At 45.7% G+C, this 26,097-nt stretch overlaps 1 protein-coding gene and 1 long non-coding RNA gene across 6 annotated transcripts in view; one reads left to right on the top strand and one right to left on the bottom strand.

Moving 5' to 3' along the window:
* The window catches only part of MORN1 (MORN repeat containing 1), a 169,672-nt gene that overhangs the window by 61,693 nt on the left and 81,882 nt on the right, over nt 1–26,097 (bottom strand). The gene's annotated exons all lie outside the window — the stretch shown is intronic.
* LOC112543413 (uncharacterized) lies at nt 916–16,960 on the top strand. The gene is made up of 3 exons (XR_003086678.2): nt 916–1,240; nt 7,216–7,513; nt 10,042–16,960. It is a non-coding gene; the product is annotated as an uncharacterized LOC112543413 (long non-coding RNA).

Here is a 26,097-nt window from a genome sequence, read left to right as displayed (position 1 = left end):
CCATCAAGTGGTTGTCGACTCTTAATGGCCACATAGATTTCCTCCATGACAACCTGTCCCCAACATGGTCTTCCAGATCTTCCAACGGTGCCCCCATCACCACTGTAACTGAGTCCATCCACCTTGCAGCTGGTCATCCTCTTCTTCTCTTTCCTTCCACCTTTCCCAGCACCGGAGCCTTCTCTGGAGAGTTGGGTCTTTGTATTCATTGATTGATCGTGTGCCACCAAGTCCACGTCAACTCTTTGTGACCACACAGATAGATTTTCTCCAGGAGGCTCTGCCCCCAACTGTGTCTTTCAGACCTTCCAACACTGCCCTCATTGCCACTGTAACTGAATCCCTCCTCCTTGGAGCAGGTTGTCCTCTTCTTTTTCCTTCCACCTTTCCCAGCACTAGAGCCTTCTCCAGGGAGTTGGGTCTTCACATCATGTGTCTGAAGTAGGATCATTTAAGCCTGGTCATTTGCGCCTTGAGTGAGAACTCTGGGTTGATTTGTTCAATGATCCATCAGTTTGTTTTCGTGGCTGTCCACAGTATTCTCAGGAGTCTCACAAAAATGGTCAGTATCAAAGTGTATGACTTTGCTGGAAATTATGGCCACCTCCTACCGAAAAAGACAGACCGAGTGTGGTTTGGGAATAACCTCAATGGTTTGCGATTGATCAAGGGGGTGGGGGTTATTGCAGGCTTGTCCCACAGCAACTTGGCACAAACGCCTTCAACTTCCTCTCCAAATTCCAAGAAAACTATTTGAGTTCTTACTTTTTTAAGGGGAGGGGAGAGAGCAGCTCAAACCCAAGATAACCCCCACCCAACTCTTCAACAGAAGAGGGCAGAAAACTGCTTTGCTTAGGGGTAAAAGGCAGCTTCTCTTTTCTGACCAAGCTGGGAGAAAAAGAAATTCCTACAATTAAGGGGACGAGAATAAAGAAGGCTCACTTTCCACATGACCCAAACAAAGCCACCTTGCGAAGCAGTGTGATCTTGTTCCTAGCTCCTGGATAATCTTATCTTTTGAAAAGCAACGCTCTTCTCCATTCTCGAGTGAGCCTCCTGACACACACACTCACACACACACAAACATGCACCCACTCCCCCCCCCAGTGATTCATTTTCCTCCCACACGCCTCAGCTGCTTTTGTTTTCCTCCGCAGCGCAATGTGTCTAATACATGGCGAAAACACGCCGTGCCAAACGTCAGCTTGTCGAGCTGTTGGGAACACACACGGATGTCAAGGTAATGACGTCGTTGGCAGAGAAGCGAGAGGACTCGGGCGGATGGCGGGGGGGGGGAGACAGCTTGTGTTGGCTTGGGCTGGCCTTGTTCGATTAGAGAAAAGGACCTCGCCGACGACGTGTCTTGTTCTTCCTCACCGCCGCACGGCTCTGACCTTCGAAAGAAGCCCTGTTAGTAATTGGTTGTCCTTCCTACTGCCGCAGATCCTTTCTTCTTTCCCTCGTCTGGCTGCCACACCTCAGCTGTCCCCTGTCCGAGCGTTCCTGGAGCTGCCATTTAAGTTCCGGGATGTTCTTACAACTTGAGGACCACTCCCCCCCCCCCGTGTTGCAGGGGGCTCCTCTCTCTTCCCCACCTCCTCATTTCCCTTTCAGCCCTCTCCTGTTACCTATTTGTGTGGAAAACAAGCTCTTTCCACCCCACCTACTCATAAACACAATAAGTGAGAGCCAAAGAGAAAGAACACCGTGTTTTTCAGCCCAGCCTCTGCCTTAGCAACCGATTAAAAATCTTTATGGGAAAAAGAATGGAGAGCTTTGGGGAAAGAAAGGGGGGCAGAGTGCTCTTTACTGCTCAGAAAGCTCCAGGAGACGATCTTCTGCTGTTAATTACAGTTCCTGGAACCTTTCAAGGCCACAAGAGCTGGTGGGCTTTGCAAAGCAGAGCCGGGAGCAGCTGGGGCAGAAGCAGCCCCTTCCAGGGACGGTGGTGGAGGAGGAGGGTGAGCAAAGGCTTGGGAGAGGAGGAGGAGGAGGAGGAGATGATGATGATGATGATAGCTTCAGAGATCCCCTGGCATGGTGGGGATTGCCAGGAGTTGGCTGCATGGGCCAGGCCAGGCTCTTGATCAAAATGAAGGGCAAAGCCTTCCCTTTCCTATTCCTCCAAGTCTCAGGGCAATAGGGAGGGAGAGTGGAGGGTGCCCTGATATGCCAACTTGCAGCCTAGCTCAGCCCTATAGGAATCGCAAAGCCCGCCCACCTTGAACAGACATGGGGAACCTCCTGCTGCAGAGAGATGGCTGAGCTACAACGCTCTATACCAGTGTTTCTCAACCTTGGCAACTTTATGTTGTCTGGACTACAACTCCCAGAATTCTCCAGCCAGCCAAAGTTGCCAAGGTTGAGAAACACTGCTCTATACTCTTCCTCTGGACAACAGAGAGGGGTTCCTGCAGTCAAGTCAGTGGCAAACCTCTTAACCTGGACAGATTTTTTTCTGGCTTCGAGGGCTGCGCAAACCCAGTTTGTCGGGCTAGTGCCTGGTTCGACGGGTGGTGCAAAATCTGAAAATGGGTTAATTCCGTATCCAGGGTCAATGCAGCCAGTCTCTCAACCGGAGGCTCTGAACTGCCCAATCTGGAGCCCGAACTGTAACCTGTGTGGCCAACGTTCAGCATTCCCGGATCGTGTCCCCCCCGACAGGACCTGTTCTGAAAAAGGGGATGCGTTCAAATACAAACCGTGTTGCCTCGGTCATAAAAGAGGGAGGAAAAACAGAAAACAAAACCTCAATCTGTTGGGTTGGAAGAGGCTTGGAAACACCAGGCAAACAGACCGATCTATTTTGCTCCTCTGAAAGCCACCACCTGTGGAAAAGAGCAGGGAGAATCATCTTCCAAGAAGATGGAGAGATGTCAGAAAGCTGGGGCAGCCCACATGCCTCTGCTCGCGCCATGTTTCTGGAGGAAGTCCCTGACGCACCGGTACCACCTGTCTCTCGCCATCCAGTGCATCTGTTGGCATTTCGGGGCCTGCCAAAGCACGAAGATCGCTCATGGTTGGAAGGGGAAAGTGGGGGGGTGGGGGAGAAAAAAAAAGCACCGACTTCCGGAGCTGGTAAGGGGTGCCAGAGGGACAGGCTGCGTTGGGTTCACACAATACATTTCTCTCCAGATAGAAAAGATGCAATCGGTTGGAAGTGAAGAGCAGCGTATGGTCTCCAAGCAGGGGAGAAGGAAGGGCTCCCTGTTCTCACCGGAAAAGCAACCCAGCATTGCCCTAGGATGGCATGCCAAGCTGCCACGCCCCGTCCTTCTCCAGCATCAAGGGGGCTGTGAAAGGAAAGACCTCCAGCCTTGCTTTCAACGACGAGCCATCCAATAATATCCACTGCAAATTGGCGTTAGGGTCCTAACAGAGCCAGAAATGGGATTAAGGCAGAAAAGCCAAGGGCCTGAGTGGTTCCCCTTCTGTCTGCCAGCTCTCACTCGGGCACCTTGGAGGAAAACAAGCCAACTTCATTCTTTCACTAACTGGTTAACCCAGTGTTTCTCAAACTTGTCAACTTTAAGACGGGTGGACTTCAACTCCCAGAATTCCCCAGCCAGCCTTGACAAGTTTGAGAAACACTGGGTTAATCATAAAACTGTCACAAATTCCTATTGGAAATGCTAAACATGGACCATCGTCCCTCCCTACCACTTTCCTTAGTTCCATTAAGCATGGCACGGCCTTTCACAAGAATAAGAATTGTTACTTTATGTTCAGGGCTGCCTTTGAAAGGAATCTGGGAATTTGGGAGTAGCTGGGGCCAGGTTACTGGCCACCAACTGAGTTTGTAATTCCAGGGGTATCCCACCTCCTTTTGCCTCCCCAGGCAAAGCTTTCAGGCTTGGAAGCCAGAGAGCTTAAAAAGAGCCACCTGCTTCAGATGCCAGGTGAGAGCCATCCAGAGTCCAAGGGGTGGAGAAACATCTTAAGGGGATGTATGAATTGACTGTTTTGCCGTGCATCTTTTCCATCCAATTTTCTCACCCATCTGCAGAGGAAAACGTGTACACAGAGGCTGGGCCCCCATGCCATGCTAAACCTAACACGGCTTTTTGGGGCTCTGGCTTAGTATGCCGCGCAAACCAAGCCATCAGGAAACCATGATGAAAGACACCACCGCTTTGCATCACGTGGGAACAGAGCCACACATTTGCATTTAGTTTTGAGGGCCCAATTCTCCAATCTCTGATTATGAAAAACCATGGCGGTCTTGCAAGAGCACTACGTCCCAGCATTTTCTAACTTTTTAAGGAAAGAATAGTGGCTGGACACCTTCTTTCCCCATGGAAGTAGTAGTTTCAATCCACAATGAACCTGGATTAAATAATCAGGGGTTGACAAAGACAGCAGGTCCAACCCATTTTTTAACAGGCAGCTGTCTGGAGGCTGTAAAAGTAGTAAAAGAAAAGGATGCATCCTATGCCCCTAGAAGACTGATTCACATTTTGGAAGCTCTTCCAGTTTTCCTTTTTCCCAGGACCATGAGGCCAAGCCATCACCACCCCACCAAAGCGGCAAAGAGAAGGCCTTTTGCATGGCCGAAAAGAAGGAGAGCAGGTGGTGGAATTTCCAAAAACTCTTTTAAAGAACAGCTGCTCTTTCTTTGAGCTTTCCTTCTTTAACGGAACTTGTACTTCATGACTCACTAGGGAGTTACTGGTGTTCTTCTCTTCAGCCTCCTTTCACCCTTGCAAACATCATCTCCTCCCCCTCCCCCTCCTCCAGATGTTTTCACCGTGTCTTTTACTCTATTTCACCACCCTTAAGACATTGTTAATGCTCATCCCTCGCTGGCGCTAGAAACTCTCTCTGGGGCTTCAGCTGGAAACGGATGGGCCAGGAGGGAGCAGAGGGCTTTTCCAGGCTCCAGACTCTGGAGGGGTCCCTCTGTCTTAGAAAGCAGCAGAAAAGCTTGCTTCTCTGGCTACCTCCAGCTGTCAGGCACTCGATGCACAGCAATTATGAAGGAACAAAGGGAAGCAAGCTTGGGCAACGGGTGTGTTGGGTGCCATGTGCAAACGCTTAGCACAGCATGCAAATTAATTCAGAAACTGGGGTGCTACCAGATTGAGAAGGTCATGATCCATATACCTTGGGAGTCTTAACCTATATACTCTGTTTCTCTTCCTGCCAATTCCCATCTCTTAAGGCTTGCTCTCTTCCACAGTCTCCCACCTCTCTCTGTTGATCTTGATTTCTTTTTTTCCCCCCCCTCCACTACCTTGCGTTAGCACCTTTCCCTCCCTCTTTCGTTTCTCCTGAAAAGTGTGACAAGGAAGAGCAAGGTCTTTGCTCTTTGCCTTTGTTTTAAAGATAGGTGTCTGCTGAATGCGGGCTCCCCTGGGGCTGCAGGGCCCCCAGTCTGAGCCCGACGGCAAAGAGATCTTTGTGAGAGGAACATTGCGAAGTAGCAAAGGAAGTGCACCTTTGCAGAAGACAGTTCAAGGGGAGGGGAGGGGAGGGGAGGGGAGGGGAGGAAGAAGCAAGCCGGCAGAGGAGAAAAGCAGCCAACAAGCTGGAATTAACAATAGCAAGGAATAACAATAGGCACTAATGGAAATGGTTTGTGGAAGGAATCGCAAATGGCAGTGGCACAAAGAATACATGGCAGACATCCCAGGGCAGAGTTCCAAGAAGTACCAGCTGGGGCTATCATGGGGGAGATGGTTTTAACAGCATCAATGGGAATGTCTAGCAGCCGTTGCCTCAAAGGGGGTCCGCAAAAGGCGGCGGAGCTGGTGGGAGACCAGCAAAGCAAGGAAGAATCCAAGGTGGCCGCTGCTTGGGAGGAGGGCTCCCAGCTGAGAACTTCCTAAAACCATCATGGATCAATGGAAGAAGGTTGAAGGGGTTCATGTGGAAACTCTCTGCTTGTCCAGGGCTGTAGGCTGGGAAAGGCGTCCTTGAAGCAGACAATGAAAAACCAAGGCTGCCGGGAACATGGCACAGACCATGCAGATCCCCAGGAGCAGAGTTTGGCCTGAAGAAGACTTCAGAGCTGTATCCTCTGTGGCTTCGACTGTCGTGCTGGAGCTGGCCAGCTGAGGTGGTGTTAAAATGAAATTGGAACGAGATTCCTTGATGTTGCCCATCTTTGGGTCAGCGGGACACAGGAAACGACTGGGGTGGGTCTGACTTTGACCAAAAGGGCCGCTCTGAAAGCCAAGAGACAACTTTGCCTCTCTCTATGGTATTCTTCCAGTTGCAATTTCTCTTCTGCCTTTCCCCTGCTTATTTGACAATTCTTTCTATATCCACAGTCGCTTAGAAGGAGAAAAAAAGTAGCTGCCAATTCTTTTTAATTAAAGGGAGATAGGTAGGAAGAGAGGGAGGGAGGTAGGACAGTTCAGCCAAGTAATTTTAGCTCCCATAGGCCTTGATATAGCTTGGTACAGATATTGGATGTCTTTCTTCTCAGCCCTCTTGGATTAGTCACTTGGACCTCCCCAGGCTGCAGAAACCTGCCGTAAATGGGATGGAAGAACCGAGAGAGGAATAGAATAGAATAGAATAGAATAGAATAGAATAGAATAGAATAGAATAGAATAGAATAGAATAGAATAGAATAGAATAGAATAGAATAGAATAGAATAGAATAGAATAGAATAGAGGGAGGCATCAAAGAGAAGGCAAAAAATGGCCAACCCGTTCCATGGAAACTCAGAAGTACAAATCACAGCTGATGTTGTGCCCTGGGTTGGAAGAGCAGAGGGTGGCCAGTGAACGCTTCGATCTCTGCGTAAAAACAGAATGTTCCTTTTTTCACGGGAGCATTTGTACATGTGTTTGGTGGTTTTGGTTTTTGAAGGGGAAGAGAAGGAAAGAGTCAAAAAACTAAACTGGGGGGCAGGAAAGGAGGAGAACTTTCTTCTCGTGGAGGGGCGATTTCGTGGCAAAATTCTCTTATTCTTTCTCGCACCCACTTACTTCCTATTTTGCATTTGCAGACCTTGTTTCTGCCAGCCCAACCAGGCCAGTTGTTTCTGTGTTTCGGTTCTGCATCTTAGCAACCCACAAAACGTTTTACTAAATAAGGAGGCATCCAAAAACACCATAGTAACATACTGTTTGACCCATGGATTGCAGAAAACTTTTATTATTTACATGTTTGGATCAATTTCTCTCTCTCTCTCCCTCCCTCTCTCCCTCTAAAGTTACTGATGGTTTCAGTGTTGAAAGAAGATTTCTTTTTTGTTTTACAAGGACTTGGAATATGAGAAGAACGAACGGAGGAAAACTTGAAATGGTCAAAGTGGAAATGAAGCATACTAAATGGCATGTTTTTGGAAGGCATATGAAGGCATGGAGTGTTGATGGTACTCAGAAAGGGCATCACTAAATACGTGTTCAGAAGACGACCAAGCGAACATCAAGGTTATATATATATTTAAGTATGCCTTTAAACAGACTGCTTGAGGAATGCAGGAGATGAAAGAACAAAGACACACTACAGAGGGACTGGAATACAGAAGCTGGAGAGATGGAGAGAGCTGGAATAAAGGTAAGAATGCAGAAAATAGGTTAAAAAGAGATGTAAAGGCAGACTTTATACACGATCATCACCAGAAGCAAAATATTGGTATCAAATAGGAAAGAGAAGACGAGGAAAAGCAATCCAGCCAGACAGGAAACTCCTAAGAGCTGAGTATTCAGGAACAGGCCCTGAATTACTAGAGTTGAAGATACAAATGAAGCTTAGAAAAATGAGATGAAGTGTCCCACAAAGAACTGACCAGGATTCAATATGCTTAGCTTAAGGGGGAAAAGACCAGAAGACATTGTAAAGTGGGGAAAATTCAAAGAGGAAAGCACCTAATGGGTTTCAGAATAAACTATCAAGTTTATCAAAGAAAGACAGAGGGTGAAAACATTGGGTAGCAAGAAAGGTGTATGACAACAGAACACCGACTTAGACAAAAAACAAAACAAAAGGGATAATGAGAGATGTTTTCAGATGATCAGAAAAATCAACAGAACATCTACTGCTAAGGAAGGACTTCTTAAGGGTAATCACAAAAAGAGACCTGAAAGAAGGTTAAATACAAATGGAAAGACCAGGCTGAAACTCTTTACGAGCGGTATTACAGAAACATTTGCAGACAGAGAATATCTTCAGGGACAGATCCCATTAGAAAGTGAAGTATGACAAGCAATAGGCCAGCTGTCAAATAAGAAAGGATGAGACACAGAAGAAATACGCACTGAATTGTTTAAGTTTACAGGGAAAGAGACAGTTAAAGTGCTAACAGTTCTGTGTCAACAGATCTATTTCTATGTGTGGCACATCTGATTCTTCTTCTGTGGAACACTGAAAATGAACAAGAAGTTATTGTAAGAACTGAATTTGGAGTGGTTCTGAATAGGAAAGGGGGTAAGCCATGGATGCATATTATCCCCATATCTGTTTATTGATCGACTGATTCTGTGTCGATTATTAGCGACCACATAGATTTTCTCCACGACGATCTGTCCCCAACCTGGTCCTTCAGGTCTTCCAAAGGTGTACTCATCGCCAATGTAACTGAGTGTAATTTAAAAGTTTAAATTCTACAGGGAATATATTACAAAATGCACTACATTGTACAACTGACAACTTTGCAAGAGATGACTCCTGGAATCAAAACTGGAGGCTAAAATGCAAGCAATTGGAGATATGTGGACGATGATGCTTTGTGGGCTAAAAGTAACAATGACTCAGAAGAGCTCATTATGAAAGCAAAAATGGACAGTGAAAAATCTGGGTTAATATTTAAGAAGAAGAAGAGAATGTCTAACAGCACGCCTAGTAATTTCACAATTGATAGCGGAGAAAGGTATGGGAGAGATAAAGACGGACAATGTGCTGGAGAAGTAGAGTAAGGCCAGGGGAAAGGCAATGATAAACTTAACGTCTCATGAGAAATAAGGATATTTCTAGGAAAGATCAGGATAGTTAAAGCAAAGATCTACCCAGTGGCAATATATGGTGGTGAGAACTGAATATTGAGAAAGAATTAGGATATCTCTGAATTGCAGATCTGGAGGTGGTTACTACCCTGAACTGCAAGAACCACCAATCAATTGGACCTGGACCAAATAAAGAGTGATATCTCTTGGCGGTTGTGGTCTACCAGTAAAAACTCGCATACTTGGAGTGTGTGATATGAGCAAATGATGGGCTAGAACAACTACCGTGCTTGACAAGGTTGAGGAAAGTAGGGAAAAATAATGGATAAGGTGATTGAGGGGGGATTAAGGAGTACAAGACTCTCCCTGGAAAAGCTCCAAGTTATTATTAGAGATAAGCCAAGATGGAAAGCATTTCCTTGCAGCTGTCAGAAATCAAACCCAATTCAACAGCCCCCCGAAATAAATAAATAATAAATGCAGGACTGTTGGGACGGGAAGAAAATCCATTCCTCCGTTTGTCATCATGGTGGCTATGGTTTCGCATAATGAGCCAGTTAATCTCCTGAAATGTATTTCTTCAAATTCACACTGTGATTATGTGAGAAGTAAATGAAATCCCAGTGGCAAAGTAGCTGTTTGAGTCAGTGGATTCCACCAATACGCTGATTTGATCAAAAGTGAGCTTGTTCAGAAGGAGAACAAGTTGGAACAGGGAGGACAGGAGTGTATTAGCAGGGTTGGTGGACTCCATTCCACATCTGTGGCTCTCTGAATTTATGGAGACAAGTCCTCCACTCCGCTGACTGACAGGACTGCCAGCTGGGGATTTTACACTCCCTTCAATTATTTTATATTGTACCTTCAGGCTCCGTTCCAAAGTGACTCTTAAAGAATAATCAGACGCTCTCAATAGGCAATCAAACTGAAATTAGAACAAGGTTACGGACTTGGTTGCAGTTGAGTAGCCGTACGCTTCTAAGAGTCAGGGAGATTTCCGATCGACCCACAAGCAACGTGCAGAATGGGGAAGCTGGCAGCAGCCCCTATTCTTTGCCTGGAGCAATTCTGCAACTGTGATAGGAAGCTTGACTGTGTCCCTCCCCATAATCAATAGGATTGTTTTCCTTCTGATTTTCACAGCTTAAAATCCAGCGGATTCTTTGAGAGATCTGGAGGGGATCATACTCACATCCAACTCTGGCTGAAAGACAAGAAATCCCAGAATTCAAACCCACCTTTGGGCTAATAGGACAAGAGCAGGATGGTAAGACTATAATTTGTTTCAGACCGCTGAACACAAATGGGCCAGAAACAAATCCTCATGTTACAACAGCCACCGTCACCCTCTTTATTAGGTTGACTCAGAATGTCAAAAAATGGTGGTCTAGCTTTCAGGCTCTTGAGGGTGCTTTGCAGTCAAGCAAGGTGATAAAGAGGAGGAAAAGGAGGGGAATAAATTCAACTCTCTCATGCAAAAAATCCTTCATAGTCCCCCCGTAGGCAGAAAAGGAACAGATCTTTATCTTGTCTGGTCTCCTCGGCCACCAAATCTCTCATCTCTCAAATCTAAAACATGAGAAACATAATCCCTGCAGTTGCCCAACACTGACCTAAGAAACCACAACAGGGGTTAGTTTTCTCCATCACGGATCACAGGAGAACAACACTGTGGTCTAAATGTTGAGCACCGGCGTCAGCATCTGACCACATCTGACGAACAGTAGGAAAAAGGCAACCCCAGAAAAAATGGGAAGGGGGAGAAAGCCAACCCCCCACCTCCCTGCAATATATTTAAAAACCCGCGAACCTCAAGCGTCTCATCCATCCGAGTGTACGGTGCATTCTGGCAGTTTTTGTGGCAACTCTCTCAGCAGGAATGTAAACAGAGCTCTCTGCAATGTCTGCGTTGTGTCCCCAGTTTGAGATAATTTTCTAAACAGGGCGGCTGCCAAGAGCACTAAGTGTGAAGCTATCAGGGAGAGAGGAGAGATGCTCGGAGCAGAGCGTCTGATTCAACTCTTCTTGTGGTTGTTACTTAAAGAATTTGCAGGTAACCGTACATTCCCTTCTCGTTCTAAGCCAGGCCGCCTGGTCGGACAAGCAGGTACGTACCTTGGGCCATCCCGAGCTTCCATCTAACAAGCAAGTGTTGATCTATATCGAGGTTGCAGTGAGATCTTGTATGATAGCCTGGGTTGATTCAAAGTTCGCAAAATTTCACTAACTTGCCTGAGAGCTCCTGTGAATGATATAAGAACGCTGATATTTTCTTGCTTTCTTAGCATTTAGTGGTGTTCCCCCTCATCTAATTGGGCTGGATGATTTGGTTTATTTTACGTGCACAGTGAAATAAAGCCAACGAAACAACATTGCCAACAAAAACATTGACTGAAGACGAGTCAACTTCTCCCTACCCTGAGCAACCAGTCGTGTTGTCCTCGGCTCCAGAGGCTCCTAACACACACTGCCTTCACCGTCTCCCTACATGATTCGAAGAGTGGCTCTAACTTCAGGACTATTTCAAACTGAGAAGGCCTACCTCCGCTCCTGCTCTTTAGAACATCTCATCCCACACAAATCTGGAGGGTAGAATGTCCTGCTCTTGAAGAGATTGAAGCCCCAATATCTCCATATTGATCGGTTGTAGCGATCAGCAAGTGGGTGTATTTTGCACAGAGAGTCACTTCTGCCCACCTAAAGCAAACTGTGGTGAACCAAACGGGAGCTGAGCAAGGCCTGAGTAAGCATTGCCAGAGCTTTCTCATCAAAGAAACATCCCTACTGCTTACACCAGCTGATCTCTTATGAGTCTTATCAAAGTCGGGCAAAATATGGAGATTATATAACATTTCAGCTGTTTTTTGGGGTTTGGGAAAAAAGAAATCATTCTGAGGGATTCAGAGGCGATTTTAGAGGAAGATGGATATGGCAACCCCAGGCCCCATGTTGCCAGTCTGTCCTTGGTGGTGGGTTAAATGCAGTGCAAATTCCTGCAAGCCACTATAATGTAGTATTGTGAGAAAGATGTTTGACTTTGCACTCATGTTCAAGTTGCCATTTGATCGGGAAGCCATAAATTGATGACTCTGAGCCAATCTCTCTCTCAGCTGAACCAACTTTACAGGGTGGTTGTAGGGTAAAAGGAGAGAAGACCCCCATGTGTACTGTTGTGTACTCTCAAGGGAAAAAGCAGGATATCATTGTAATAATATAATTTTTGCAGAAGTACAAAAGTTTATAAAATATCCCAAGGTTTTGCAAACACGGATTTTCCAACTAGAAACATTACTTTCAGTGTGTTGATTTTCCTTTCTATGCACAGAGGACTATGAAAGCTGCATTAATAAAATATAAAAGCCTTTCTGAATGATTTCAGTTTTCCATGGATTCCTATGGTTGCTCACTTCTCCAAAAGCTGAGAAGTTTCAAGCAGCATTTTACCAATGCTTGGTATCCCTTCAGAAATCATTCCTCAAGGCACAACATTCCAGATCTCCTCATTTTTGTTTTTAAAAAAATTCCTTAGCCTTTAGGGCCAGAATCTAGATCAGTATTTTTCAAACTTGGCAATGCTGGCTGGGGAATTCTGGGAACTGAAGCCCACACCTCTTAAAGTTCCCAAGTTTGAAAAACACTGATCTAGAGAGACTGCATACCCTGCCCACAATGGCAGAAACCAACATAAATGATGCAAAATTGGGGACCTTGTGCAATTTGTACAGAACTAAAAATTCAGCAAAGGGGGCATACCTTTTCCCCCCCTTCCGCCTCCCCCAAATACAGAGCAAACACGGTTCCTTTTTATAGAAATATATACCAATCCGGGTGGATATTTCTAAACTTGAGAGTTTAGAGTGCCAGATATAAGCTCTGCAGGAGCATAAATTTTCAAACCAAAAAGACACAAATCCAGCTATGTCCTGGACTCACTATAATTATCAGGACTGTCCCAATATGCAAACGGAGCATCTCTTTTTAATGAGCAGAAATCATGCTGCTGCTCTCTTCCCACTGAGGAGGGAAATGGTTGAAGCCTGGTTTGGATTGTGAAAGACTGGCCAAGCTGATGGGTGAAGCCCGGAGACTTTCCAATTTCCTGGGCACACATTGAAGGGGATTTTAAGATCAGCACTCTGGAGAGTATTTGAGATTACAGCTTATCTACATCTGCTCAGAAGTCATCCTATGTGCACTTACTGGCAGCAAACCCTGTTGAACAGAACAAGGCTTGCTTCAGAATAAATGTGCAGTGGACTTGCTGTCAGTTGGGAAAAGATGGCGAAATGCCTGAACTTCTCATTTTGCAGAATCTGTACCTTGCTGGTTCACAGCACAGAAATTCTGCTGCATAACTTTGAACCCTTCTCTGTGTATGTCCGGGGCAGAAATTAACTTGGCACCAGGCATGCTCTCCAACATGGGCTGGATCAGAGCTTTGCAATTTGAGCCCCAGGGCCAAATGTATCCCCCAAGAGCTTCTTCAAATGTTGCTGAGAATATACGTTTTAATATGATGGAAGGCAGAAATGAACAAAAGATGCCGGAGAAGCCATGTCAACGGTGCTTTCGAAGATACGGGTGTATCGGATTTACTTAATTAAAGCAGGCATCTACAGTACTTATTGTTTCCCAAAGGTCTAACGTGGCCCTTGACTCAAAGGAAGTTATCACAACTTGGTTTGGAGGCCTTTTTTCAGATTGTCCCTGGCGGATGGCGAACAGAGACCACAGGCAGAGTTGTATGGCTCCTCTTTGGAAATTAAATATGGCCTTCATATTTTGGGCCTCCCAATTCACTTCCTTACAGCAAGCAGGGGAACCCGCAGCCCCTCCGGATGCTGCTGAAAAACAATCTGCAATTGGGTCACACAGGAGGGATACTGGGAACTGTAATTCAGTTTAAAGGGCCTCGGGTTCTTCATTCCGGTAACCTAAGAATCTGGGGGACGGGGGCCAGGAAAAGCAGAGCGCTCCCCTCTAGGCCAGAGAAAGAGTGCTTCCTCAAGATTTGGGATTGGCCACTGGAGTCCCCCACTCTTCACCAAATAACTGGTTTACCATCTGGACCACACCCAAAGCTTCAGAAAGAAGCAGAGTGGATATATTCAGATTTCCCATCTTTGCTGGTGTGGTCTTCCCTGGAATCCAGATTGTTGCTTTAGTGATTCGAGCAAGCGTTTAATATGCAGACAGGCCTGGGTAACTGCAAAGACTTCAAGAACGACCCAGCTTTCTATTGTCTTCAAAACCCTGCCTGCCCCATGCTGAGATTTTCCATGAAATCAACTGTTACCACAAGTCTTCAAAAGAGCTTCTTCCAGCATATCAGAATAGGGGTGCCCATATGTGCATGCAAAAGAAATCTGGCAGAGGGAGCAGGCTGAAAGGAGAATGGAGCACCTGTCTCCTTCACGCCTGCAAAAAAGAAGTTGTGTAGAAGTCAAACATGGAATTTCCCAACCTATCCTCCTTCAATCTGAAGAAAGAGAATTTGCTTTAGAAATTGATGTCCAAAGGAAAGAGCATTATGGATAAATTCCCTTGGATGGAAAGTGGAATTCTTGGTGTTGCTGAGAGGCAAGATGGCCAAAGTGTGTAGGGGTGAATGTCTTATTTGTCAAGAGGAATGTCAATCATTTCTCTTAAGGCTTGCAGGCTCTGGCTTCCTAAAAGGAACACTTCCCACAAGACGTTTTTCAGTAGCAGAAGGAATCCTGTCCTTGAGAAATGTTTGGAGAATTCCTTTTTCTTCTGCAGAAATTCAAAGTAATTCAGTCTGGGCCATGACACTGATGGAAAAGTTCCAATGGCTATTGGTTTCCAGCTCTGTACAACAGATCCGGGGAAACTGTGGTTGTCACATCCAAAGATGAAAAGGTCTATGAATCTGGCAATCCTCAGCATCATTGTCCAAGCTTGTATCCTGGACGTGGACAACAGCTTAATTTCTATCACTTTGCCTTCCCTCTGCTTCTCAGGCTATTGAATGTCTTTCACCACAAAAGCAAACAGGCTGCCCCGAAATTCCCATTTCTACATATGTGAGGGACTTCCTAGCTGAGCAGATGTCCATATTTGCAATGGATCCCTTTCCAGAAAGATGCTGGGGAGATTTCAAGGTGGGCTTGTGTGGCATTTATGCTCTAAGATCCCCACAGGATTCCATCTCATTGCTTTCTTTGGGGAGGAGAGGGCAAACTTGACCTGGTGTGCTTTCCACCACTTACAGCTTAAACTGAGATAGCTTGCCTACCATTGTATGGAGGTTCCTTTAGAGAAGCAAAGGATGCTAAGGTCTTGTAACAATCACAGCCACATGTTCTTTATTATGTGAATTCTTTATATGGTTTCAGCTTGTCATCTTCAGCAGTTCCCACTTTTATACACTTCCTCCTTTCCACTCTGGTGTGCTGTTATTTTATGTGGCACTTGAACAGTTATTAGGTCCTATTTGAATGGAGCTGTGTTTTTCCCCCACCATGAAACCAAATCTTAAAGAAAAAAAAATCTCCTTACGGCCACCCTATTAACGCTCCCTCCGAGAACAGCCTCCAGGATGGCGCCAAGCCAGCAAGGACTTTGCGTGGGAGAACTGGTGTGTCATCATACAGGGATTTCAGCTGGATGATATATGACATGGCACCTCTGAGATACCATCGGAAAATTGAAAGAAAGGAAACCAATGCAATTGTCCTGTGGCACCTTGGAGATGAACAAGTTGAGAAGGGGCATCATGGGAAAAATGAAACATAATATAATGTGATGTGATGTAACATAACACTCATCCCGTATCCTCTTATAAAGGAATGTAAGAACCATTCACAGAATCGTTAAGGGGTAATAAAGGAAAATGGAAATGAGAATATAGGAGGGAATGTGGACAAAGAGACTCAAAACACCCCCTCCCGCATTCTGTTTGGTATAAGAGGGGGCAGAGGGAAACTCGGATAGGCTTTTAAAATTCTGTTATTATATCCTACAACAAGAAAGTAGCATTTCTTGTGATTCTTGTGATGTCTGTTTCCTAACCTGAAGACAACCCTGAAGGATGACCGTCTGTAACGCCACATTTGGAAATGGCCTTCTAGAGGTTTTGGAAGGGGCTTTAAGATACGACTCTTTCAGCTGGTCTTTTATGCTTTTGATCTTGCCTTGTACTTGATCTTTGGGGTTCTGATCTGCTCTAAGTTTATCTTCTGTTATGGTGTCATAGAGGAGGTCAGTTAACTGTTTTGAGCATGGCTGTTTTATGGTAACTGAGGTGGTTGTAAACTGCCATGACTTGGATGGTTCTGTGGCCTAGAAATTTCATAAATCATCATCATCATCTTCATCATCTTCCCCTCTGGCCCCCCAACTGCACTTGCTGGAAACCGTGGCTGCTGTTCCCCAAATGTTTTGAGTCAGGGGCACACACGGGAAGCATTAGGAATGCCGAATGCAGCCATAACACAGTTAACATAAAAGACAAAAAATTGAAAACACCCTCTTCTAAATGAGAAGTCCCTCCCCATCCAGACCTCATGTTTCCTCATCATGCCCACTGCGGCCTGTAGCGCCCCCCAACTTGGCCACTCAAAATCCCCCCCCCATTATGCAGTCAGGAAGTTACTGTTACTTCTCCCCCCCCGCATGTACAAGAAACTGACATTTATGCCAACTTTTTTTCCTTTGTTTGTTTCCTGTTCTGCTTGTGAGCTCCAAAATTTTCCGCTTCGCAACCCCTAAAGCACAGCCTAATCCTAGCTTTCGGATGATGCAGATCAACAGGCACAAATAAAAGTAATAATGACAGCAGTAACAATAACGCCGTTTCTTTTTCCCAAGGAAGAGCAAAAGAAAGTTGCCAGAGAGGAACCAGAAACACACACACACACACAGGCACAAACAAAACAGGACATTCCCCAAAATCGACCCACAAAGACTGATCCGTTGTGACGCATTCCGAAATAAGTCACGATTGGGTTCTGTTACCCGGGAAGGACTGTCGTGGAACTGCATTATTTGCACAGGAAAATATTAAATATAAAAAGATTAAGTCTAAGGGGGGGGGCGGGATTAGATCGTGTGGAAAAAACATGGCTGCCTCTTTTGTGGTCCGCTGGCCACCCAGAGAGCTATCATTGGCAGGCCCGGTTCAGCAGAGCACACCTGGGAGGGAGGGAGGGAGTACCGTGGGAGGCAAAACAACCAACTCACGATGAAGATTAATGGATTATGGCTTCAAACAAACCCAAAATGAGAGGCAGTTGCTCATTCTGTGCCATAATAGATCCCCAGAGATTTACCTAGGGGGAGCTGGAATAAAAGCTAATCCCACTTCTTTCGTCCTCTTCCTTTCTCTTTGGAGGGCTGGCTTAATCAAGCAATTTAGCCACATGAAAAGGAGAGGCAGGCCAGGCGGTGGAGAATATCTGAGTTTCTTTCCACCCCCCACAACAATACGCACACTTTTTTCTTAATTCTTAAAAGCGCACTGGAGGAAAATCAAAGAAAGGAGGAGGAGGAGGAGGAGGAGGAGAAGAGGAGGACAACTTAAGGCCTTCCTTAAGATGAAGCTTTCCATGTGCATTAAGGTTTCAGCAGTCCAAATTCCAGCCAGTATGATGGTTGGCTATGAATTATGGAAGTGGTAGCCCCAACACATCTGTAAGATATCAACTTGGGGAAAGGGTGGAGCAAAATTGGCCTCCTCATCGACCTCTGGTGGCCAGCAATGAGAGGTTGGCAATGGGCTCAAATTTCTCAAGAGACCAGGTGGATGCTGGCCTGATTCTGCACGGCTTTAGGGGGAAGGATTCCGTGACCCTCCAGAAGGTGAGAGATGCTGGGAGTTGCAATTCATCCACAGGTTCCTCAACCCAATCCTACTTTCTGAACTAAGGATGCATTACCAGGGTCATCACAGCAGATGGCAGCATCAAGCCAACTTGGTCTGATCTCAGAAAGCCTAACAGAGTTTGGCCGGGTTTGTACTTGGGAGGCCACTAGGAAATCCCATGGCTGCTCGTCTGGGATATTGGGGGGGGAAAATCTCAGAAGGGGGAGTGGCAAATCTCTGCTGCCTATTGCCAAAAGAACATCCAATGCAAAGGAGACACAACATGGATTGGTTACGGGTTAATTATGAACCTAGAGAGAGAGAGAGAGAGAGCGCTCAAGTGAATCAGATGATGGGGCCATTCAGAGACAAAAGTGAGCCCTCCTTGAAGCAGGTGTACAGGTTTATCTTACCTACTCCGTTGGGCATCTCTGCATTTCTCCATGGATGGCATATCCCATGATTGGATTTCCTGACATTTTGAATAGTCAGAGGGGCCATAGGCATTTAGAGAAGACAAACATTTATAACAAATATTTAGCCTTTACATTATTCATAACAGAGTGTTCCTGTGAATTTACAGGTGAATATTTATACTTCTTGAGGGCGCTTTTTAATTTTGGTTTTCTCTAGAGAAACATAGCTGCAGACACTGATTTTAGGGAAGGGGAAGGGGGAGGGAGGGAGGGAGGAAGACCTTTTTTCTAAGTTTGCATCCTTAGGGGCAAAAACTGCATATCGCCCAAAGGGCAGATCTTTTCCAAGAACGCAATAGACAAGGATGTATGTGTGTGCGCGCACATGCAGATGCGTGCTCGGGTGCATGTCAGAGTGAGGCCTATGAGATCACAAAGCTCTACCCATTTGCCTGCCGGTCCTCTTTTTTTTCTAGTTTTTGCTCCGTGCCTGCTTTTACAAGATGGGGCACCAGCTGCCAATCAATTAGGAAGCTTCATTACCACTCTTTCTGTTAATTAACTTTATTCTGAGCTCATCATAACTCAGGACCGACAGAGAGGAAAAACTTCAAAATACCCTAAAATGAAAAGGAGAAGCACACACGGGGCTCCTCTCGGCAGTTTTCCCCCCAGATACACTTCTGCCTACCTGCTGGAACTTGTAAACCACAACTTGTTCCCTCTTGCTGAATTCTAGGACGTACAGCAAGGTGCCTGGAAGCCCAACGCCAAAGGGGTGATTTGGGAAGGGCTCCGGCTATTTGCCACCAGTGAACAGCTAGAAAGAGAGGAAATCTGGCCTGCTTGTTTTGGTACTCATTTCAATTTCATTATTAGAGGTTCCCCTCCACCCCCCGCCATTTATTATTCATTCATAGAAATCACACCAGTGTCAGTCAATTTGCTGTTCTTTCTCCTCCTACGGAAAGTTGGGTGCATTCAGCTCGGGGGTGTCATGGGGAAATGCTGCTGGCCGCAAAACATAACAAAAAATTAAAAAGAAGGAAGGAATGGGAAAGGAGAAGAAAGAAAAAAGAAATGGAGAGGAAAAGTAAAAAGAGAAAAGGGAGGAAATCAGAAGGAAGGAGAGAAAGAGAAAAGAAAATGAGAGAAGAGAAGAGAAGAGAAGAGAAGAGAAGAGAAGAGAAGAGAAGAGAAGAGAAGAGAAGAGAAGAGAAGGAAGGAAGGAAGGAAGGAAGGAAGGAAGGAAGGAAGGAAGGAAGGAAGGAAGGAAGGAAGGAAGGGCAAATTACACACCATTTGGAATAAATACTACATCCTCTGGCTAGGGCACCAAGACTACAAATAGGTTGCATCTCCTGCCTCCAAGATGGTGGTAATAATAAAGCTTTTCCTCTGCCTCCTTTAAGAGTAAGGGCAGTCTATCTGAGCAGTACATTCACTCCAGGGATTGCTCCAAAGTAGTGGGACCAACAGTCCACCCTGCTATTTTTCAAAGACTAATGAAGACTTGTGGGAGGGCATGGGCTTTGATGGCAGAACATATATTCTGGGGTAGCTCTACCAGAAAAATCCAGATGGTTACAGATGACAGGGCACAGATACCGAAATCTCTCTCTGTAGCCCTCTAGGGATCATCTGGATTTTTCCAGTCCCAATCCAGCAGCTTTATCCTGCGGGCACAAAGCCCTCAAGCTGATGCTGGCACCTCCAAAAATTAAGAACAAGGTTCCCTGTCTAATTACTTGAAGAGCCTCTGTTAGAAGCTAGTCAACTGGGCTTCTCTTAGGCAATGATATGAAATGAAATGGGGTAAAAAGAGCAAACACACGCCACACTTGTACATGAAGATGTTACTAGGAGAAGTATAGCAATTAAACAGTGAGAAATTGTAATGGTCTGTGGGAATGACCTCGGGAGACAGGAGGAAGAGCCACAGGCTAGGCAATGGTCAGATAAGAGGCAGCTGAGCCCACAGAAGGAATGGGAGTGTGGAAAGCATCTCAAAAGGGACCTTCCCTAGTTTCTTGGACTGTAAAGGTGAGGGGGGAGAGAGGTCCTTTCAGACTTGCAAGATCTGTTAATGTAACCTTACAATAAAGATAGATACGCTGGATGTGCTTCTTGTCTGGACTATTTCGCAAGGCTGACAGAAATTCTGTCCATCCCAGGCACAGGTAACTTGGTGCTCTTCAGACCGTTTGAACTACGACAACCATTTGCCAGGATGGCTGAGGTGAGGGGGTGTATGGGCACCTTGCTTCAAAACTCTGGAGGCTGCCTATCCATCTGCAATCACAAGAATGTTAAGAGAAGGAAGACGAGGAGGAACAACTCATCTGCCTCCAGGATACCGACAAAATAAACAGTAATACTAACTTATTTGAAAACGAAGTGCCTCTTTTCTCACCATAAATTATGCTAGCAGGATAAAACCTTTGGCACAAGCAAGGTTCCCACAAATTACACTAAGCCTCCTTTTATCTCAGTTTCATGCCTCGTGTGAAGCCAGCCAAACGGCAGTGCATTTAATAAACAATGGATTAAACAAGCAATGGTTTAGGAGGAGGGATGTGCCCTGCCTTAGCTTTTTTTCTTAGCTGGCCACGTAGAGATCTTTCCAATGAGATCTTGAGTCTTCTTCCACCTTGCTGCTTCGGTGCATATATGTGCGTGTATTTGTGGGGGGGGGTGGAATTTAATACGAGGCCCTTCCTCCTCTTTCTCCCAGCTGTTCATCCACTCACTGTCATTCACCAAGTAGATATTTCACAGGCTGGGCTGCAGACAATGGAACTTTTCATTGGGGAGGGGGGAGAGAAATGAGATCCTCAGCTCCAATATCTCCACAGCAGTTGGATACCGGAAGAGCACCTCCCTTATCTCACAAGGCTCAGATTTAAGGGGTCACAAATTGCTCTCTTGACCCTCCCAATGAGCCTCCCCTGCAAGAGAGTACCAGTGCAAGGAAGGACGAATGACTGGAGAGAGAAAACTGGACCCAAACCAAGAAGAAAGTTTTCGAGGGGAGGGTGAAGAGATTGAACAATTGCCTAGACTCTAGGAACAGTCCCAAATTTTTATTCGCTTTTTTAAACATTAAAGACTGCCATATTAACATAGCAGTCACAGTGTATCTTCTCACATTGAATCGTTAATAATCTCAAATCAACAAAGCAGGATTTTTGACAGGAAGAAGGGGTCCCAAATTTTTACAGATTCTAGTTGAAACTCTATGCCAAGAAATTCCTTCCCTTTTCTTCATTCTAAATACATGAATTTATCCGAGGAACTCATAGTGTTCCAGCTCTGGTTTAACTGACGCCGAGATTGACGACCTTGTTGGCTTGCAAATTTGGTTAACTTTTGCTATGCGGAAATGAACTGCCATATCAAAATTCTTTTTATTGGCACTCGGGTATTCATGCATCCTAATAAGAAAATTATTGGATTTCGTAGAATTCATACAGATATTGTTTGTCTTAGGACTTCAGCTATTTCCTTCCAAATATTGCTAATTCTAGTTGCAAGGCCATATGTTTCTCATTTGCAGAGGGGGAACGGTAATGCCAACATTCAAAGGCAAAAAACGTATCTACGTTTTCTCGTTCTGATAGTTCTACCTGCAAATGAACAAACGGGCAGAAGCAGGGACAGTGAGGTGATTCCGACCGGAAAGGAGGCCAAGAAATTTAAAAATGCTGTGTAGGTATGTTTTTCCTGAAAACAGCAGAGTCTTTAATGTCATTTGCTATCTTATATACTACCCTTCCCTTACAACAGAGGCAGAGGAGACAAAGAGACACGCAGCCCGGTGATGCAACATTGAACACAGCAATGTATTAGGAGGAATATGGCTTGGTGGCAAATTATGCAACTCTTATATGCCACGTTCTGTCCTGAGTTGCTTAATTCTGACATTCCCCCCATTCTTAAATATGTCACCTCCTTGTGCCAGACTACCATTTATCTTTCCCACAATGCCCTGCAGCAAGGCATTGTGGGAAATTAAAGAGGCTGCAGTGCCCATGTACCCACTAGAGGACAACTACAATGGAGCACTGAAGGCGGCTGGCCACTCTCCTGCGATAGCGGAGAACAGATGCACCTCAGGGTTGAATTGCTGGTGTTCATTATCAGGGTAGATAATATCCTCAGTCGTATCTTGAGACTGATGACGTTACGTAGCCTGGTAGTGAAACATCACCAAGAACCCACCTCCTTCTGATCCCCACCCTTAGTGTTGTCTCTGAGTAAGCCCACTGGGAGAGGCTCAGGTGCAGAAGGGACGATGCCTATTGGAGGCAGAGCTCACAATACTGAGTGATTATGGACAGGGTTAGCTCACATCAAAGGGCCTTGGCTAAAGCAAAGAAATCCAGGTAAGGGGAAGAAAATCAGTGGTGCCTGGACAAGAGAACTGGAATGATCCTGAGTTCAAGTTCATTCTCTGGAATCTCTTCTATCCATCCCCCAAGGTATTCAGGAATAATTGGTTGGTGGCCTCATCAAGCAGGAGAAGCCAGTAGGGACAGCAGTGAGCAGAACCAGAGTCAGAAATTAGTGCTCCCTCCCTCCCTCCCTCCCTCCCTCCCTCCCTCCCTCCCTCCCTCCCTCCCTCCCTCCCTCCCTCCCTTCCTTCCTTCCTTCCTTCCTTCCTTCCTTCCTTCCTTCCTTCCTTCCTTCCTTCCTTCCTTCCTTCCTTCCTTCCTTCCTTCCTTCCTTCCCTTTTCTGTTTGCCAGGCATTTCACCCAGTCACCTGCAAAGCTCTTCTGAAATCGGGCTGAACAGTCATCTCAGGAAGCTTGTTCATTATCTTTCTGCACAAGGATTCCCTTTCAATTACTCAAGCCTTCCTCGTTTCAAGGGTTTAATTTAGGGTGAGGAAGGGGATGGCCTTTTGCTATTGCTGTCACTTCAGTGGATACTCCAAATGCAGCTTAAATCAAATAACCCAAAGTCTGATCAGGATCCCACCTCTGGTGCAACTCATGGTCAATGGAGAGTTTCTTGGCTCCCCTCATCCCCCCTTTGCAGTTCTGATGGGTTTCGCACATATCCATGAGTCTTGGATGCCAACAGATTGTACATGTGTGTCATGAGCACAGCCAACATGGTTTTGTTCAAAACAAAACAGAAAGGGGGGGGGGGAATCAATAGCAGAACCACAGCCTTTGAGTTCCGTGGTGACGATTCCTTTCCAATTCCAGCAAGTATATTCAAGTTCTATTCCTCCAAAGTCGTGTGAAGCCTTTTAAAGAGTAAGCGTTTGCCCAGCCATACGACCTTCAGTGACCTCAAAAAGCTAAGCAAGATTGGATCTGATTAGTACTTGGAATGGAGATTACTGTACTCAGAAATCCCTGGGCTGTAGGCTAGATTGAGAAGGTGGGAAAGCACCCCATAATACTGCCAAGAACACTATTCGGATGTGCCCATAAAATCACCAGAAGTTCAGTTCAACTCGAGGGAGACGTAATTGTAAATATTTTGGTCCTCCACAGGAGCAGATGGCACCTCCATGTTTCATGTTAAGCCATGATTTGTTTACCCATGGTTTATGGAATAAACTGCAATGAACTTAAATTATTGTGTTGGACTCACAAAAGCTGGAAAATATTAAACCACAGATTTAAAAACTCCAATACCTTGGTTCACCCGAGCCGACAAGCCAAAACAAAGAAACAATCCAGAATTAGCACGGTGAGAGGAACCATGCTGTAAAGCTTCTTAACTCTTAATTTTCTTCTGATCCTTTTGTTGTATTATTTCATATTTTGGCACTGTGGTTTCATAGACTTAATAGTCTGGCTTGAGCACTTTGGGGGGTTGATGACGATGCTCATGCTGATATTGTTCTTTAAGCCCAAAGCCAACTAGAATATTTCCACTCTTGGTCGTATTCTTGAGGGCTTAAGCAGAGGTGTCTGAACCCAGCCCTGCCTGGTTCCAAAAGTTCAGTCGCAGTACCAACGTCTTCCCCCTTGGGATTTTCAATAGCTCTGCAACCTGTGGATGAGGCTGGCCAGTCCGACGCAGGCTGGAGAATCTTGTCCCTGGGGTGGGATCCAGAGCTCGAAAGCCCTGATCGGGCCAGGATTTCAGCTGGCTCTTTTGTGGCTTAGCCAAGGAGGCTGTGTGCCTTGAGTCCTCCTGCTGCTTTTCTCGGAGCAGATGTTCTGCCAGCTTCTCTCGCCACGCCACTTCCCAGCCTCGCACTTCCCTTAGCCTGGCTCTACAAGACGCTCAGTGATTTTAGCCAGGAAGCTGGGAGCTCCTGCAGGCAGAGCAGATGCTCAACCATTGATCCTTGGCTCCTCTCCATGAACAGATCCAACAGAATACTGGAAACTGCCTTCTCTTCAGATCCATTTCTCCATTTGGGCCAGGAGTTTCCAGCTCAGCCCGGCAGTGACTCTCTGGAGCTTTACACAGAAAGAGCTCTTGCCGCCCTTTTTGACCTGATCCTTTTAAGTGAAAATGCCAGGAACTCAATCTGGAACCATGCACCCTGCTACCAAGCAGAGGCTTCTCCCCGCTGCACTGTCTTTCCTTATCCAGCAGAGCTTGTACGATTCTCTTGTCCATGATGAAAGTCAACATGTGGCAGTCTGCCCAACCTCCTCCCTCTCTCCCTCTTTCTCTCTTGAAAGAATCTTTCTTCTACTGCCATTTCCACCCTTGGCAACCCAAGCTGTCTTCCTTTTTTTAGAAACATCCAAAGACCCAGCATCCCTTTGGTGATTTCATTCTAGAGATGCTGACTCTTGAGTTGGGAGAGGAAACTGAATGGTGATCTGAGACTTGCCAAGGCTCTCTCCCCCTATGGATTCTTCAAGCTTCCCAGAGGGCCTCAAAGTCAATGTTCTCTTTCTGCTGGATGGGTTTTTCCTCAGAAGGGCTGCCCTTCCTCTTCCTCCCCCTCCCTTTGTCCAGCATCCTCGCCCTCCATCCATAATGTTAATGACTCAGATGCCGGAATCCGGAAACTAGGCGGTGTGCCAGCTGTTTGAATTGTCTTGATTGCTGCTCCTTATGAGATAATTGTCCTGTGCGGCTGTGGAAGGAGCAGTGTTTGTGGCCAGTTTGCGGTTCTATCCCTCTTTCCTTTTTACAAGGGAAGGACAGGCTTCAAACAGGCTTCTTGTTTCCTCCAAACAAGACTTACCTATGGGAAGAATCTGGCAAGATGAGGATAAGGATGGGCTTGGTTGTGTTCACATCTTGCCTCTTCTTTGAATCCTCTCAAGGCAGCTTATCTTGGATTCTCCTCTGATTTTATCTCTACTGCAGCCCTGGGAGGTAAGTTGGGAGAGGGGACTGGTCCAAATAGCTGGTGAGCTCCACAAGTGAACAGCGGCATCTTCACAGGTCTTACCAAGTTTGGTACTTCAACCACAGCACCATGTCAACACTAGGGACTGCCCATAGTCATCACTTACTGGGTTCAACCAGCAGGTAGGACTAGAATTTATCTGGCAAGCTCACAGGAATTCAGGAATTTCTGATAAGGAGTTGTTACTGAAGAAAAGTTAAGAAGGTATAGTGAAAGAATTCTAGGGACTGCTGTGTTTCAAGAGCAAGCCCTATTTATAAGATCAATATTCAAAACCTGTGGAGCTTCTTTCTCTTGCTTGTCTTATGTAATGGGCTGCACAGATTCCTCTTTTGGATGGGGGCCACTTTCCACCTGTCCTTTGTTTTAGCCACAATTAGATCTGCTGTCAGGTTGTTTTCATCTGCTGACAAAGAACCAGCTCACATCAATGCTCAATTCTCTCTATTATGGGCCTTTTTAATTTCTTTTTTATATTCAGTTTTTACTGCATTGCATTAGGTGGTTTTAACTTGATGCCACCCAGAGTCAGTGATGAGTTGGGTGGCTTTAAAAAAATCTAAATTATTAATAAATATAAATAAAATACATCCAAGAGCCAGTTTGGTGTAGTTTTTAA

The sequence above is a fragment of the Python bivittatus genome, unplaced genomic scaffold (genome assembly GCF_059951505.1).
Source record: "Python bivittatus isolate LINGU-HERP-01145 unplaced genomic scaffold, Pbiv_v1 ctg000090_np1212, whole genome shotgun sequence".
Classification (NCBI taxonomy): Eukaryota; Metazoa; Chordata; class Lepidosauria; order Squamata; family Pythonidae; genus Python; species Python bivittatus.
The sequence above is the reverse complement of the archived record's forward strand: the minus strand, read 5'-3'. Positions and strand labels throughout refer to the sequence as shown.